Source organism: Capra hircus, chromosome 2 (genome assembly GCF_001704415.2).
Source record: "Capra hircus breed San Clemente chromosome 2, ASM170441v1, whole genome shotgun sequence".
Classification (NCBI taxonomy): Eukaryota; Metazoa; Chordata; class Mammalia; order Artiodactyla; family Bovidae; genus Capra; species Capra hircus.
In genome coordinates, this window is record NC_030809.1 from 73,747,777 (window position 1) to 73,761,720 (window position 13,944).

Below are 13,944 nucleotides of genomic sequence, written 5' to 3' on the forward strand. Positions count from 1 at the left end.
TTTTAGGAATTAAGGACAAGAGACCAAATATTATAACAAAAGATGTTCCCATTCCTCTTATTGCTCAGGAAATGTCAAGGGTTTGGGGAACTGTGGATGAAGACCAAATATATCTGAGAAATATACTCTGATCATCTGGTAGATCTAATTGTATATATTTCTTATAAATCATAATGTTGTATAGCCTCAGAGTTCTAATTCATAGAATGGGATAATAGTCAGAATTACCCCTTGGGGCGGTTGCAAGGATGATGTGAGGTCATCCCTGAGATGTTCTTGGTGCTTAGAGCAGAAGACCTCTCAAGTGATTCTTAGTTATTATTAATTTCTGGGACCAGCCTGTCTAAAAGACCAATGCTTTAGCTCACAGACATGTGGAGGTCACTGACTGATTTCACAAAAGACAGGAGTAAGAATTTGCATTATGCACAAGATGAAGCCAGCTGTGATTAAGGAAGCGAATCTGTTCTCAAAAAGAGGATGTGAAAGCACAGCCTGAGCCTGTCTGGGGAGGGGGAAGGGGGCCCTGGTAGCAGTTCCTCTGGTCCACACAGATCACTGCTTGGAACCAAGGGGCCTCACCCTGGGCTTCCACGAAGACTTGTCAGCCTGAGGTCACTACCTGTCATTTGTTGGATCACCTCTTTCTGTCTATAACCAAAGAGGAGGTATGTCTAGGCACAGATTGGCTCGGGCTCTTCCATCAAACAAAGTGGGGTGCGCCCTCACTCTGCACCCTAACTGGCGGGGGGCCAGGACCATGTTACTTAGTGCCTCTAAGTTTCATTTCCTTCTCAGTTAATGGAGGAAAATCATATTTGCGTCTAGGGTTATGATAATTACATATCATTTGTAAACACTTCAGTCAGTGCCTGCTCCCAAAGAGCAGCTGTTAGAGATGTTTATTTGTTCAACCAACATTTACTGACCCCCTACTATGTGTCAGTACTGTTCTTGGTAGTGGGAAGTCTTTGCCAGGAAAAAAAAAAAAATGAGGTTTCTACTCTTAGGGAGCTTACATTCCAATAAAATGGTTAATAATATAACCAAGAAATGGTTAATAAATAGCCAAGAAAAACTCCAAGGTAGTTGTTATGTAGGAATTAAAACAGGATATGGGGTAGAGAGTGATGAACTAGATCCTTTAGCCTTGAGAAAGGCCTCTCTGAGGAGGTGAGGTTCAGGCTGAGATCTAAAATCAGGATGGCACCAATGATGACATCATGTAGGGAAAAGGAGGTTTCAGGACCAGAAGGCAATGGATGCAAAGGTCCAGAGGTGGAAACAAGTTGTGTGTGGTTACAGCAAGCTCAGTATGTTTGAGGGACACACAAAACTCAGGTGGCTGAAGTACAATAAGAGAAGGTGGCAGACAGGTAAGTGGTGAGTTTGGAACAGTAGACAGAAGGGGCCACTTAGGATTTTTATAAGTCAGGTGACGAGGCTGGGTCTTGATCTAAATGGAATAGAAAGCAACAGTATTTGGGGAATTTGCTGGTGGTCCAGTGGTTAGGACTCTACACGTGCACTGCTGAGGGCCCAGGTTCAATCCCTGGTTAGGAAACTAAGACTTTGCAAGCCACACAACCAGAAAAATGAAAGAAAGGAAACCAACAGGATTTTAAGCCAAAAAGAGACATAATTTGAAATAAGCTTGTAAAAGTTCACCTGGATAATTTCATTCAGTATTTAAAATAATAATACCTCCTACATATCTGTCAAAAAATTGAGGATACCGGAACACTTCCCACTTCATTAGATGAGGCTGGCATTATCCTAACAACAAAGCCAGATAGACATCACAAAAAAACTAAAGGCTGATCCACATGAATATCAATGCAAAAATTCTTAATAAACAGTAGCAATCTGAATCCAGTAATATGCCTTTAATCACTTTTCCTCTGATCCTCCAGCTGCAGCCTTGAGACTCTCCTCTTCCAGCTCCACCCACAGTCTATTTCCAATATTAGGTCTATCAAATCTCAAACACTTGTAGAAAATGCATTTGACCTTTTCTGACATCGCCTGTGCTTCTTGAGGAGGGACGGTACCACTGAACCACAGCTATGACCGAGGCTGACATCAATCCAAAGGCCTACCCTCTTGCAGATGCCCACCTCACCAAGAAACTACTGAACCTTGTTCAGCAGTCATGTAACTACAAGCAGCTTCGAAAAGGAGCCAATGAGGCCACCAAAACCCTCAACAGAGGCATCTCTGAGTTCATCGTGATGGCTGCAGATGCGGAGCCCTTGGAGATCATCCTGCGCCTCCCACTGCTGTGTGAGGACAAGAACGTGCCCTATGTGTTCGTGCGCTCCAAGCAGGCTCTGGGGCGAGCCTGCGGGGTCTCCAGGCCTGTCATCGCCTGCTCCGTCACCATTAAAGAGGGCTCACAACTGAAGCAGCAGATCCAGTCCATCCAGCTGTCCATCGAAAGGCTCTTGGTCTAAACCGGTGGCCTCAGCCGCACTCCCAGCTGACTCCTCTGCATCCCCACCCCGAGTTATGTGTCATATTGTCTGTTAGCATGTAGTGTTTCCAGCTACCTTCTGTTGTTATAAAGTATTTTAATGCTCAAAAAAAAAATGCATTTGACAAATGCAACACCATTCATGATAAAAGTTCTCAATAAAACAGGAAATGAAGGGAAATTCCTCAGTCTGTAAAGGGGTATCTGTGGAAAACCTGCAGCTAACTTCATACTTAATATGAAACACTGATTGGTTTACCCTGAGATCAGGAACAAGGCAAATGTCTCCTCTCATCGGACCTATTTCATGTTGTACTTGAGGTTCTAGTCACTGCAGTAAGGCAACAAAAAGAGATAAAACAACTCTATAAAGAAAGCTGAGTGCTGAAGAATTGATGCTTTTGAACTGTGGTGTTGGAGAAGACTCTTGAGAGTCCGTTGGTCTGCAAGGAGATCAAACCAGTCAATCCTAAAGGAAATCAGTCCTGAATATTCATAGGAAGCTGAAGCTCTGATAGTCTGGCCATCTGATACAAAGAACTAACTCAATGGAAAAGACCCTGAAGCTGGGAAAGATTGAAGGTAGGAGGAGAAGGGGACAACAGAGGATGAGATGGTTGGATGGCATCACGGACTCAATGGACATAAGTTTGAGCAGGCCCCGGGAGTTGGTGATGGACAGGGAAGCCAGGCATGCTTCGGTTCATGGGGTCGCAAAGAGTCGGACACGACTGAGTGACTCAACTGAACTGAAATTAGAAAAAATGACGTAAAAAACTGTCCTTATTTATAGATGACATGATTCTGTGTATAGAAAATCCTAAGGAATCTATCAAAAAACAAACATGCAAGCAAACAAACTCAAACTCCTACGGCTAATACAGTCATGACTAATACATTAATTTTTAAATGAGCAAAGGATTTGAATAGACAGTTCACCAGAAAAGACTTCCAAAAGCCTATTAAGCACACAAAAACATGCTAGTTGTTTCAGGCGCTATTGAATAGCACAGGGCACTCTTTTCAACACACTGTAATAACTTATATGGGAGAAGAATCTGAAAAAGAATGGATACATTTATATGAATAACTGATTCACTTTACTGTACAGTTGCAATTAGTGCAACATTGAAAATCAATTATACTCCAAAATTTTCTAAATAAATGAAACCGAAAAAAATAAAGTTTTAGAATTCTTAACTTTGTTTTTTGTTCCTATAAACTTTCCCAATGATTCTCTTTAATGTCAGAAGCAAAGGTGTCCTATTCCCATTCACATTCTTCAGCCTTGGGAATATCAAGACCAAAACCAGCATTCTCCATGAGCTCTGTTCTTTCTCACTTGAATTCTGTTACCCAGAGGGGTGAGCACCAATCCCAAGGGAGGGTATGGCTTTGGAGGAGAAAGGCTAACCAGGCTGTTGTCTGTGGTTGCCCATGCCATGCCCTCTCACTGGGGAACATATTGAAGTGATCTAATCACAACTCTTAGATGAACCACAGAAATTATCTACTTTCAGTGAATTCACAAGCATTCCCACCAACCTTCTAAATAAGTTTGCCTCTCTTTTCTCTCTGGCTATGCCTCCTTCTTCTTGAGACCATTGACAGAAGATGTGCAAAGCCTGAGTTTGAAACCTCATTTACTACCTCACAAACCATGTGGCCTAGAAGTTCTGGGATTCAGTGAGCTTTGTTCTCACTGGGAACAAAGTCAGTGGTTCTTAACCCAAGCTGTGTATGAAAAACACTGGAGGAGTGTTTAAAAATTACTGATGTCCTGGCTACACTCCCAGATACTTGTGTCAAAATCTGAGTGGTAGGAGGCAGGCCTTAGTGTTGTTAGAAGATCCCCAAGGTGATTCCCATTGCAGGCAAGGCTCAGAATCATTGATCTGTGTGATCATTAAGGGTTCTTGAAGCTCTTTCTCTGATCTATATTTTCCCTGGCTTCCCCATATCCCCCCATGACCACCATTACAAGGCCAAGATAAGTAGCAGTCTGTGACTGGCCATTACCCAGGGAGTGAATCCACTCAGTCTGACAAGGACACATCTGGCCTGGCTGCTGAAGAACCAGTAAGTATTTTAAAATGTATTTTTGAGCAAGTAAGGAAAACCAAATTCCATGGATGCATTTAAGACCTTGCCTTTAGTATCTCCTTAATCAGCTGTCCCCAGCCTTTTTGGCATCAGGGACCTGATTTGTGGAAAACAAATTTTCCATGGATGGGTGGGCAGTGGATGGTTTCAGAATGATTCAAGTGTATTACATTTATAGGGCACTTTATCTTTATTATTATTACATCAGCTCCATGTCAGATCATCAGGCATTAGACCCTGGACATTGGGGACCTCTGCCCTAATGAAGAAGAACTACCACTCCTGGGGATCAGGAGTTATATCTCTTAAAGACATTGTCCAGAAGTCTCCAAACACTACAGAAAGGCAACAATGGGCTGTTTTCTCATCTTTCGTTTCTGCCCAGTGAAATGAATCAAAGGGAGAGTACATTGGCTTTGCAAAACGAAGATTATTTCCAAATATTAATTGACTTTTTGGATTGATCAGATGTCAACATTAGGCAACAGAATCCTGTGAAATTTGAGGAAGCTAAATTATATGGAAATCTTTAGCTATCTTTTCTATGGATTTAGAAATTACCCATTACTCTTTATGTTATGAATAATCCCCAAATCTGTAAAACAAAGAATGTAAAGACAAAGTTTGAAAGCTTCAAGTTGCCTTCTTCCTGGAATTCCCTGGAGGTTCAGGGAAGACTCTGTACTTTCACTGCTGAGGGCTTGTTGGGGAACTAAGATCCCATAGGCTGTGCAGCACAGCCAAATAAATATAAATAAATACAATAAAACAAACTGACTTCATGCTCGCTTCGGCAGCACATATACTAAAATTGGAACGATATAGAGAAGATTAGCATGGCCCCTGAGCAAGGATGACACGCAAATTCGTGAAGCGTTCCATATTTTTAAGACAGCCTTCTGAATGGGAGAAAATAATAGCAAATGAAGCAACTGACAAACAACTAATCCCAAAAATATACAAGCAACACCTGCAGCTCAATTCCAGAAAAATTAACGACCCAATCACAAAATAGGCCAAAGAACTAAATAGACATTTCTCCAAAGAAGACATACGGATGGCTAACAAACATATGGAGAGATGCTCAACATCACTCATTATCAGAGAAATGCAAATCAAAACCACAATGAGGTACCATTTCACACCAGTCAGAATGGCTGCAATCTAAAAGTCTACAAGCAATAAATGCTGGAGAGGGTGTGGAGAAAAGGGAACCCTCCTACACTGTTGGTGGGAATGCAAACTAGTACAGCCACTATGGAGAACAGTGTGGAGATTCCTTAAAAAACTGGAAATAGAACTGCCTTATGACCCAGCAGTCCCACTGCTGGGCATACACAGGAGGAAACCAGAATTGAAAGAGACACATGTACCCCAATGTTTACCACAGCACTGTTTATAATAGCCAGGACATGGAAACAACCTAGATGTCCATCAGCAGATGAATGGATAAGAAAGCTGTGGTACATATACACAATGGAGTATTACTCAGCCATTAAAAAGAATACATTTGAATCAGTTCTAATGAGGTGGGTGAAACTGGAGCCTATTATACAGAGTGAAGTAAGCCAGAAAGAAAAACACCAATACAGTATACTAATGCATATATATGGAATTTAGAAAGATGGTAATGATAACCCTGTATGCAAGACAACAAAAGAGACACAGATGTATAGAACAGTCTTTCGGACTCTGAGGGAGAGGGAGAGGGTAGGATGATTTGGGAGAATGGCATTAAAACATGTATAACATCATATATGAAATGAATCGCCAGTCCAGGTTCGATGCATGATACTGGATGCTTGGGGCTGGTACACTGGGATGACCCAGAGGGATGGTACGGGGAAGGAGGTGGGAGGGGGGTTCAGGATGGGGATCACGTGTATACCTGTGGCAGATTCATGTTGATGTATGGCAAAACCAATACAATAATGTAAAGTAATTAACCTCCAATTAAAATAAATAAATTTATATAAAAAAACAAAAATAACAAAAATAAATAAATAAAAAGACCAACTCTTAAAAAAAAAAATAAAATAAAAAGCCTGGCTTAGAGGAGAGAGAATAAGTGATGGTTACAAAGGACGAAGAGAACAGCAAGACTGTTAATATGACAGATAGGAGTAAAGGATGGGGGAGAAATAGGATTTTCAAGTCAAGACTGTCTATGGCCAACACCAGGTGGCATCATTTACATGGCATTCCATGTGAATGACACCTCCTATGGCTGTGTGATGCAGCAGCCCAGCTGCATATAAGAAAGAAGCGATCACTGATGGAAAAGAAGACAGAGCCAAGGCTTAGAGCACAGGTTAGCCCTAATTGGGGTACTCATCCTTTGAGACTGGACAAACAAATATATTAGGGATAAAGTGAAAGGGAGGAAATAAGAACAGTTTTTGCCAAACAACCTAATTTTTTGGTCACATAGGAGATGAAGCCACCTGACTATGACAGAGCTGGGTTGTGTGAAAAGCTTAAGGGAAGTGATGAGGATTTGGAAGGGAAGAGGAAATTGACTAAAGACAAGTAATAGGATGTAACTAAACCCCCAGCTACTCTTGAAGGATCATGGACCTGATCTGGCACCAACCGAGGGCCCTGGCAGACCTGGGATCATCACAGAGAAAGGAAAGGAGGCACCAGGATTAAGTGGTGAAGGCTAGAAGGGTGTCTTCCATCACTTCTGATCTACAAATGGTTTCAAAACTAATTTTAAAGTAAGTTGTCAGGATTCAGAAAGCATTGTCTTATTGTAATTATTGTTTATACTTGTTCAGTTCTCCAGCCAACAACCTGCCAAAGCCCATTTATCCTTTAAGGTTCCTGAAGTCATGAGCTAATGCTGTATTAATATTTGAATGTCACCTCTCATGATTGCAAATTAACAGTCTTTTAAGGGAAGGGAAAAGGTATTATTCCAAGTTACAGAACAGTAAGCCAGGAACACTTCTGCCCACTATCCATCTTTGAGTCTCTCCCACAGTATTCCTGCCTAACGTGTAGTGAGAATTTCGGTCAGGGCCAGCCCCTTTGGTAGAACGAAGCCTCTATGCACCCAGAACTTGTTAGTTGCATTCACTGACCAGGCACTGGATGGTATACATTTGTAAAGGGACCAAGAGCTCCCCCAGGAGTTCTGAATTGCACACTACATGCAATGCCCTCACTCAGGCTTGGGGGAATGCACTGTTGGAGGAGGGCACACTCTCAGACAAATCTCTCTTTGGTGGAGAGGTCATTTCTATGTCATAATACTTGACCAATGAAAGGGTCTTTAGAGTTTGACCTAGCAGTTCTGTTGCTAAAAATCTACCAGATTAAAATACCTGCACAATTTAAAGTTTTAAACTAATTTCAAAATGATATTAGGTACCATAAATATGTCAGTGCACCATAAATCAACTATAAATACTCTCCCAGTGAAAATACCAAAGGATCTTTTTTTTTTTTTTGGAATCTAACAAGCTGATTCTAAAGTTCACATGGAAAAAATAAACATACTAAAATAACCAAAAGTTTTCTGAAAATGAGAAGAAATGAGAGGAGACAAACCCTAGCAGATATTAAAATGCACTATCAAAACTACAATAATTAAGTCAACTATATGCCAATAGAAATTTATTTTAAAAACTATAATAACTAACAGAATTACCTGGAGAGTAACCTGTGAATAGACATGCAGTTCAATTCAATAGGCAAGAGCCTAGAAATAAACACACATGCTTGTGAAAAACTTGCTATTGGATCAAGGATGTCCCTTCAAGCCAGAGGGGAACAGCATTGGAACAACTGGGTTGTCAGGGAGAAAAAAAGAACTGAATCTCTCATCTGATCCCTATATCTAATAAATTCCAGATGACTCTAGATATAAACAATAAAGAGAAAAACTCTAAAAGTATTAGGATAAAGTATGAGAGAATATCTTATAATAAAGGAGTGGAGGCAAGTCAGAAACAGAGACAAAGATGTAGAGAACAAACATCTGGATGCTAGGGGGTGAGGGGGGTTGGGACAAATTAGGAGACTGGAATTGACATCTGTACACTAATATGTATAAGTAGATAATTAATGAGAATGTGCTCGGTGCTCTGTGGTGACCTAAATGTGAAGGAAATCCAAAAAAGAGGGGATATGTGTATACATATAGCTGATTCATTTCACTGTACAGTAGAGACTAACACAACATTGTTAAACAATTTTACCTCAATTTAAAAAAAAAGGAATCAGGGGTTTTCCTGGTGGTCCAGTGGCTGAGACTCTGAGCTCCCAAGGAAGGGGGCCTGGGGTTCAATTCCTCACCAGAGAACTAGATCTCGCATATTGCAACTAAAAATCCCACATGCCACAAAGAAGACCTGGCACAGCCAAATACTAAAATATATATATATATCCATTACAAAGTTCTTCCTTTCTTAAAAACTTAAAAGGAATGCAGAGTAGGACTCAGTCATCTTTGGGGGTCATTACTCTACCCACCACTAAGCTGATGCCTCTTCTGTTCCAGCCACCAAGGATGCAGCAGGACCACAGACACACAACCCTTGCCTCATAGAGTTCACATTCCTGCTGGGGGTTGGGGGAAGGGAGACAATAAACACAAATAAAATAAATCCTGTGCAATGGTGATTAGTTCTATGGAAAGGAGCAGAGCAAGAAAGGATTCAAAGGCAAGTTGAAGCTTGGTGGAGGGATTTAGAGCCAGGAAGCTTCCCAGGTGGCTCAGTGGTAAAGAACACACCTGCCAATGTAGGAGGCTTGGGCTTGATCCCTGGATCAGGAAGATCCACTGGAGAAGGAAATGGCAACCTAATCCAGAATTCCTGCTTGGAAATCACATGGACAGAGGATCCTGGTGGGCCCCAATCTGTGGAGTCACAAAGATTCAGACACAGCTGAGCAACTAAGCATGCACACACAGCCCTCACTGGAAAGGGGACACTGGTGTGAAGATCTGGAGAAGGTAAGGGAGCTGCTGTGCACACACCTGGGGAAGAGCATTTCAGGTGGAGGGGCAGCAAGTGGAAAGGCCTGGAGGCTGCTGTGCATCTAATACGTTCACAGGGTAAAAGGTGACCAGTGCAAGTGGGGGAGGGTCAGAGAGATGTGAAGAAAAAAGGCCAGAGACAGTGGGGTGTTTTTTTTTTTCCTCCAAGTAAGATAGAGCCTCTGGACGAATCTGAGCAGAGATGTAACAAGATCTGCCTCCTAAAATTCTATTCAAATGCAAGGGAGGAAGCCAAGACGCTACCATGGTAATCGTGGTAGAGTGATAACCTGGATCATGGTGTATCAGTAAAGGTAAAGAGAAGCAATTTAATTTTATGATATGACAGGATATGCCACATATGCTAGGCCGGTCTACAGACAGTTTGTAGGATGTGAGAGAAATGCATAAGTCAAGGATGACCCTAAAGCTTTAGGTCTGAGCATTGGAAAGATGGAGCTGCCATCACTGGAGAAAGAGGGTCGTGAGAGAAGCAGATTGGAGGGTGATGATTAGTTCAGTCTTGGAATATTAATCTCGAGAGTCTATGTTAATGTTAATCAGTTCAGTTCAGTTCACTTCAGTCACTCAGTCGTGTCCAACTCTTTGCAACCCCATGAATCGCAGCACGCCAGGCCTCCCTGTCCATCACCAACCCCCGGAGTTCACTCAGACTCAAGTCCATCGAGTCAGTGATGCCATCCAGCCATCTCATCCTCTGTCATCCCCTTCTCCTCCTGCCCCCAATCCCTCCCAGCATCAGGGTCTTTTCCAATGAGTCAACTCTTCGCATGAGGTTAATGTTAATAAATGTTAATAAAAATGTTAATTTTGAGACTTCCAAGTAGAGCTACTGAATGGGCAGTTGTAAATCCAAATCTTGAGTTCAGAAAAGAAGGCTAATTAGAGATACGAACTGGGAGTCAGAGAAATGGCATTTTAAAACATGCAGTAGGGCCCTCTCTGGTGGTTCAGTGGCTGTGACTCTAAGTTCCCAATATAGGAAGCTCAGGGTCAATCCTTTGTCAGGGAAAGAGATCCCACACGCTGCAACTAAGAGTTTGCATGCTGCAACTAAAGACCTGCCAGAGCCAAATAAATAAATAAATATCTTTTAAATAAAACAAATAAAATAAATAAAAACACAAGCTTGAACAACGGGCCACCCATTGGCAAAGCAAATGTCTGAACCCAGATCTTGCTCCTGCCTTTCTACATTGGAAATTTGAGGTGGAGAACTGGCTATTTTCCTTATCCTTTGTCTTGCTTAGAAGAATTCATTTCTATTTTTCTTTTTTCTTTAAGTAGGAAAGTATTTCATGTTCGATTTAAAGACCAAAAACCAGATAATAAACACCAAAAATGTAAATGACTTCTAATCTTATTAACCATAATCACTCTTAGCCATTTGATAGATTTCTTTTCAGACTCTTGCTGATGTCTATATTTTGTATGTTGCATGATGCCCAGAAAGTATTAGTTACTTTTACCTTTTAATAAAGAAATATGGGGCTTCTTTGACGGCTCAGTGGTAAAGAATTCACCTGCCAAGCAGGAGATATGGGTTCGATCTCTGGGTTGGGAAGATCCCCAGGAGAAGGAAATGGTAACCCACTCTAGTATTAGTGAAGTTGCTCAGTCATGTCCAACTCTTTGCAACCCTGTGGACTGTAGCTTAGCAGGCTCCTCTGTCCATGGGATTTTCCAGGCAATAGTCCTGGAGTAAATTCTTCTCCATGGGATCTTCCCAACCCAGGGATGGAACCCGGGTCTCCCGCATTGTAGACAGACGCTTTACCGTCTGCGCCACCAGGGAAGTCTATTCTAGTATTGGTGCCTGGGAAATCCCATGGACAGAGGAGCCTGGTGGGCTAGAGTCCATGGGGTGGCAAAACAGTTCAACATGACTTAGCAACTAAACGACAACAAAGAAATAGGAGAAAGGAAACGCAGGGCCCCTTGGGAGAGTCACCTGGCGAATATCCATCCATGAAATATCGTCACTATCCAAATGCAGGCTCTATGCCAAAGATGCTTCATTTTGCAGAAGTGCCTCATCCTAGGCAGAGCAGACAAAGAGCCTAGTTCTCTGATGTGCAGCAGTGGCACCTGGTGGATAAACACACAAATGTGCGCTTGGTTTGTGTGACTCTTATGGGTAACGTGCCTCTCTGCCACAGGACTTTTGCCCACAGTTGGGTGAGAGGCTGGTTCTGTGGCAGCAGGAAATTTACTTCCTTATACAAACTGTTAGGTTCAGGAAAGGTTATTCAGCAGTGGTTTCATGGTGGAAAGACAAAACCCACGGGAATTCATTTTGTCTTTTTAGTTCCCAGAACATCTCATTCAGAGAGGAACTGTCATCTTTCTATTCCTGACATGGTACAAGGCTCAGAGCTAATGACCTGCTTGCATTTTGCCTGAAATCTTGGAAAATGTGAGACCCAAAGAGAGAGCAGCTGCTCCAAATACTGATTTGCAAAGGAAGTAGAGGGTGTGGGGCAAAACTTGCTGGCCCCTCTCCTACTCCCACTCTCCCCACTCCCTCCCCCATCCTTCCAGCTGCTCCTGCCAGGACAAGGTGAAACTGTGACATGACCACAGGGGCCCCAGAGTCAAGGTTTTTATCACCATGGAAGTCAGTGATCTCTTGCCACAATGCCCGCAGGACACTTAACCTCATTCAATCCTGCTAGAGGCCGGCAGGATGTGCTGGTAAAAGCACAGGTTTTAAAAGCAATACATCTGGGCTTAAATACCACCTTGATCAAGTTACTTAATCCCAGACTAAGTTTTCACACCTGCAAAATTGGCATGATAATATCCACAAGTCTGTGCCGCAAGACTAAATAAAATGTCTGCAGATCCCCTGGCCCATAGGGGTCACAGCAAACGTATTTCCTGTTTCTGTTCATGAAGACCTGCCTTGCTGACATGGACACTCTCTTTCTCTCTGCATGCTGTTTCTGGGGACCTCAGGAGATCATCTGACAACACACTTCCTCTTTAGCACCTTCAGTAGGGCTCTAGAAAGGGAATCACATGTCACAACCTTGACATTTTTGTCGATACTAAAATAGACGTAAGGTGAAGTGCCAAGACTCACAGTCACAGTTCAGGGCATAAAGAGGGTTCAAAATGAAAATGACCTGGGGGAAGAAATTAATTTGGGAAAACGCGAGTACCTCTCTTTGGGGGGAAGTGTAGTTTCCCACCCAAGTTGTCCCCACCGTGACAGTTGGTGAAGAGGGTGGCATGCCGGCAGTCTAGGTATAGAAAAGTGGTTCCTATCCTGGGGTCTGAGGGGTCTCGTAGGGTGAGAACTGCTGCTTGGGTCCAGGTGAGGCCTCTAGAAGAATCGTGTGTGGGGGTCCCGAGAGGAATGCCTGAGCCCTGCTATTATGAATGGCTTCTATCAGATATCTCACTGACACTTCACAGAGTCCTCCCAGAGGAAATGGGGAAGCAAGAGATAAGCCACCTCATCCTTCTCCACTTAGGCATCATTAGAGGACACACAGCAGAGAGCAGTGCAGAATATAAAACCAATTTCAACTTAAAGCTTCTAGTTTCAAGCAAATTTCTGCAAATGAGTATTAAATGCCTCAATGTGACAGGTGGGATAAAGGCTGACTCAATACAGAACTGTATTCACATCCTAGAATACGTGTCTCTTTCACACTCGTGCACCTCCTCAAAAGCCCTTCATTCTTCCTAATCTCAGGTCCCGGTGTGAATAGTGGTTGTATCCACGGTCAATCCTGGTGTCCCAATTCCATGCTGGCCATTGATGTGGGTGTGAGCATGTAACACAGTTCTCACAAAAAGATGGAAAGCAAAGGTGCTAGAGGAAGAGGAGGTTCTGGGAAAAGTTTTTCCCACTAATTAAATTTCATTTATTTAACTACCTTTTTTAGTTTTTTGTTTTTTTTTTTTTTGGCTGTGTTGCAGGCTTGTGACCTTAGTTTCCCGACGAGGGATTGAATTCAGGCCCTCAGCAGTGAGAGCACAGAGCCCTAACCACTGGACAGACAGGGAATTCCCTTTTCCCACTAGTTAAACAAAAAAGAACATTAAACAAAAAATTCCTTTTATTCTGCCAGACACTGTCATGTCTGTGTGCGAAACCTGGAACCATGGCAGCCACTTTGTGACAGGGAGGGAGCTAAGCTGATATGAAAAGGACTGCAAAGTGGACAGAATCTTTTTTTTTTTCTTAATTAATTTACTTATTTTTGGCCGCACTGGGTCTTTGTTGCTGTGTGAAAGCTTCTTCTGGTTGCAGCCAGCAAGGGCTATGCTTCGTTGTGGTGCACAGGCTTCTTATTGTGGTAGCTTCTCTTGTTGCACAGGCTGTAGGTGTGAAGGCTTCAGTAGTTGC

The 13,944-nt window shown here is 42.5% G+C and overlaps 1 pseudogene across 1 annotated transcript; it reads left to right on the forward strand.

Moving 5' to 3' along the window:
• LOC102174705 lies at positions 2,017-2,583 on the forward strand (annotated as a pseudogene). Its single transcript, XR_001296371.2, has one exon. The product of XR_001296371.2 is annotated as an NHP2-like protein 1 pseudogene (transcript).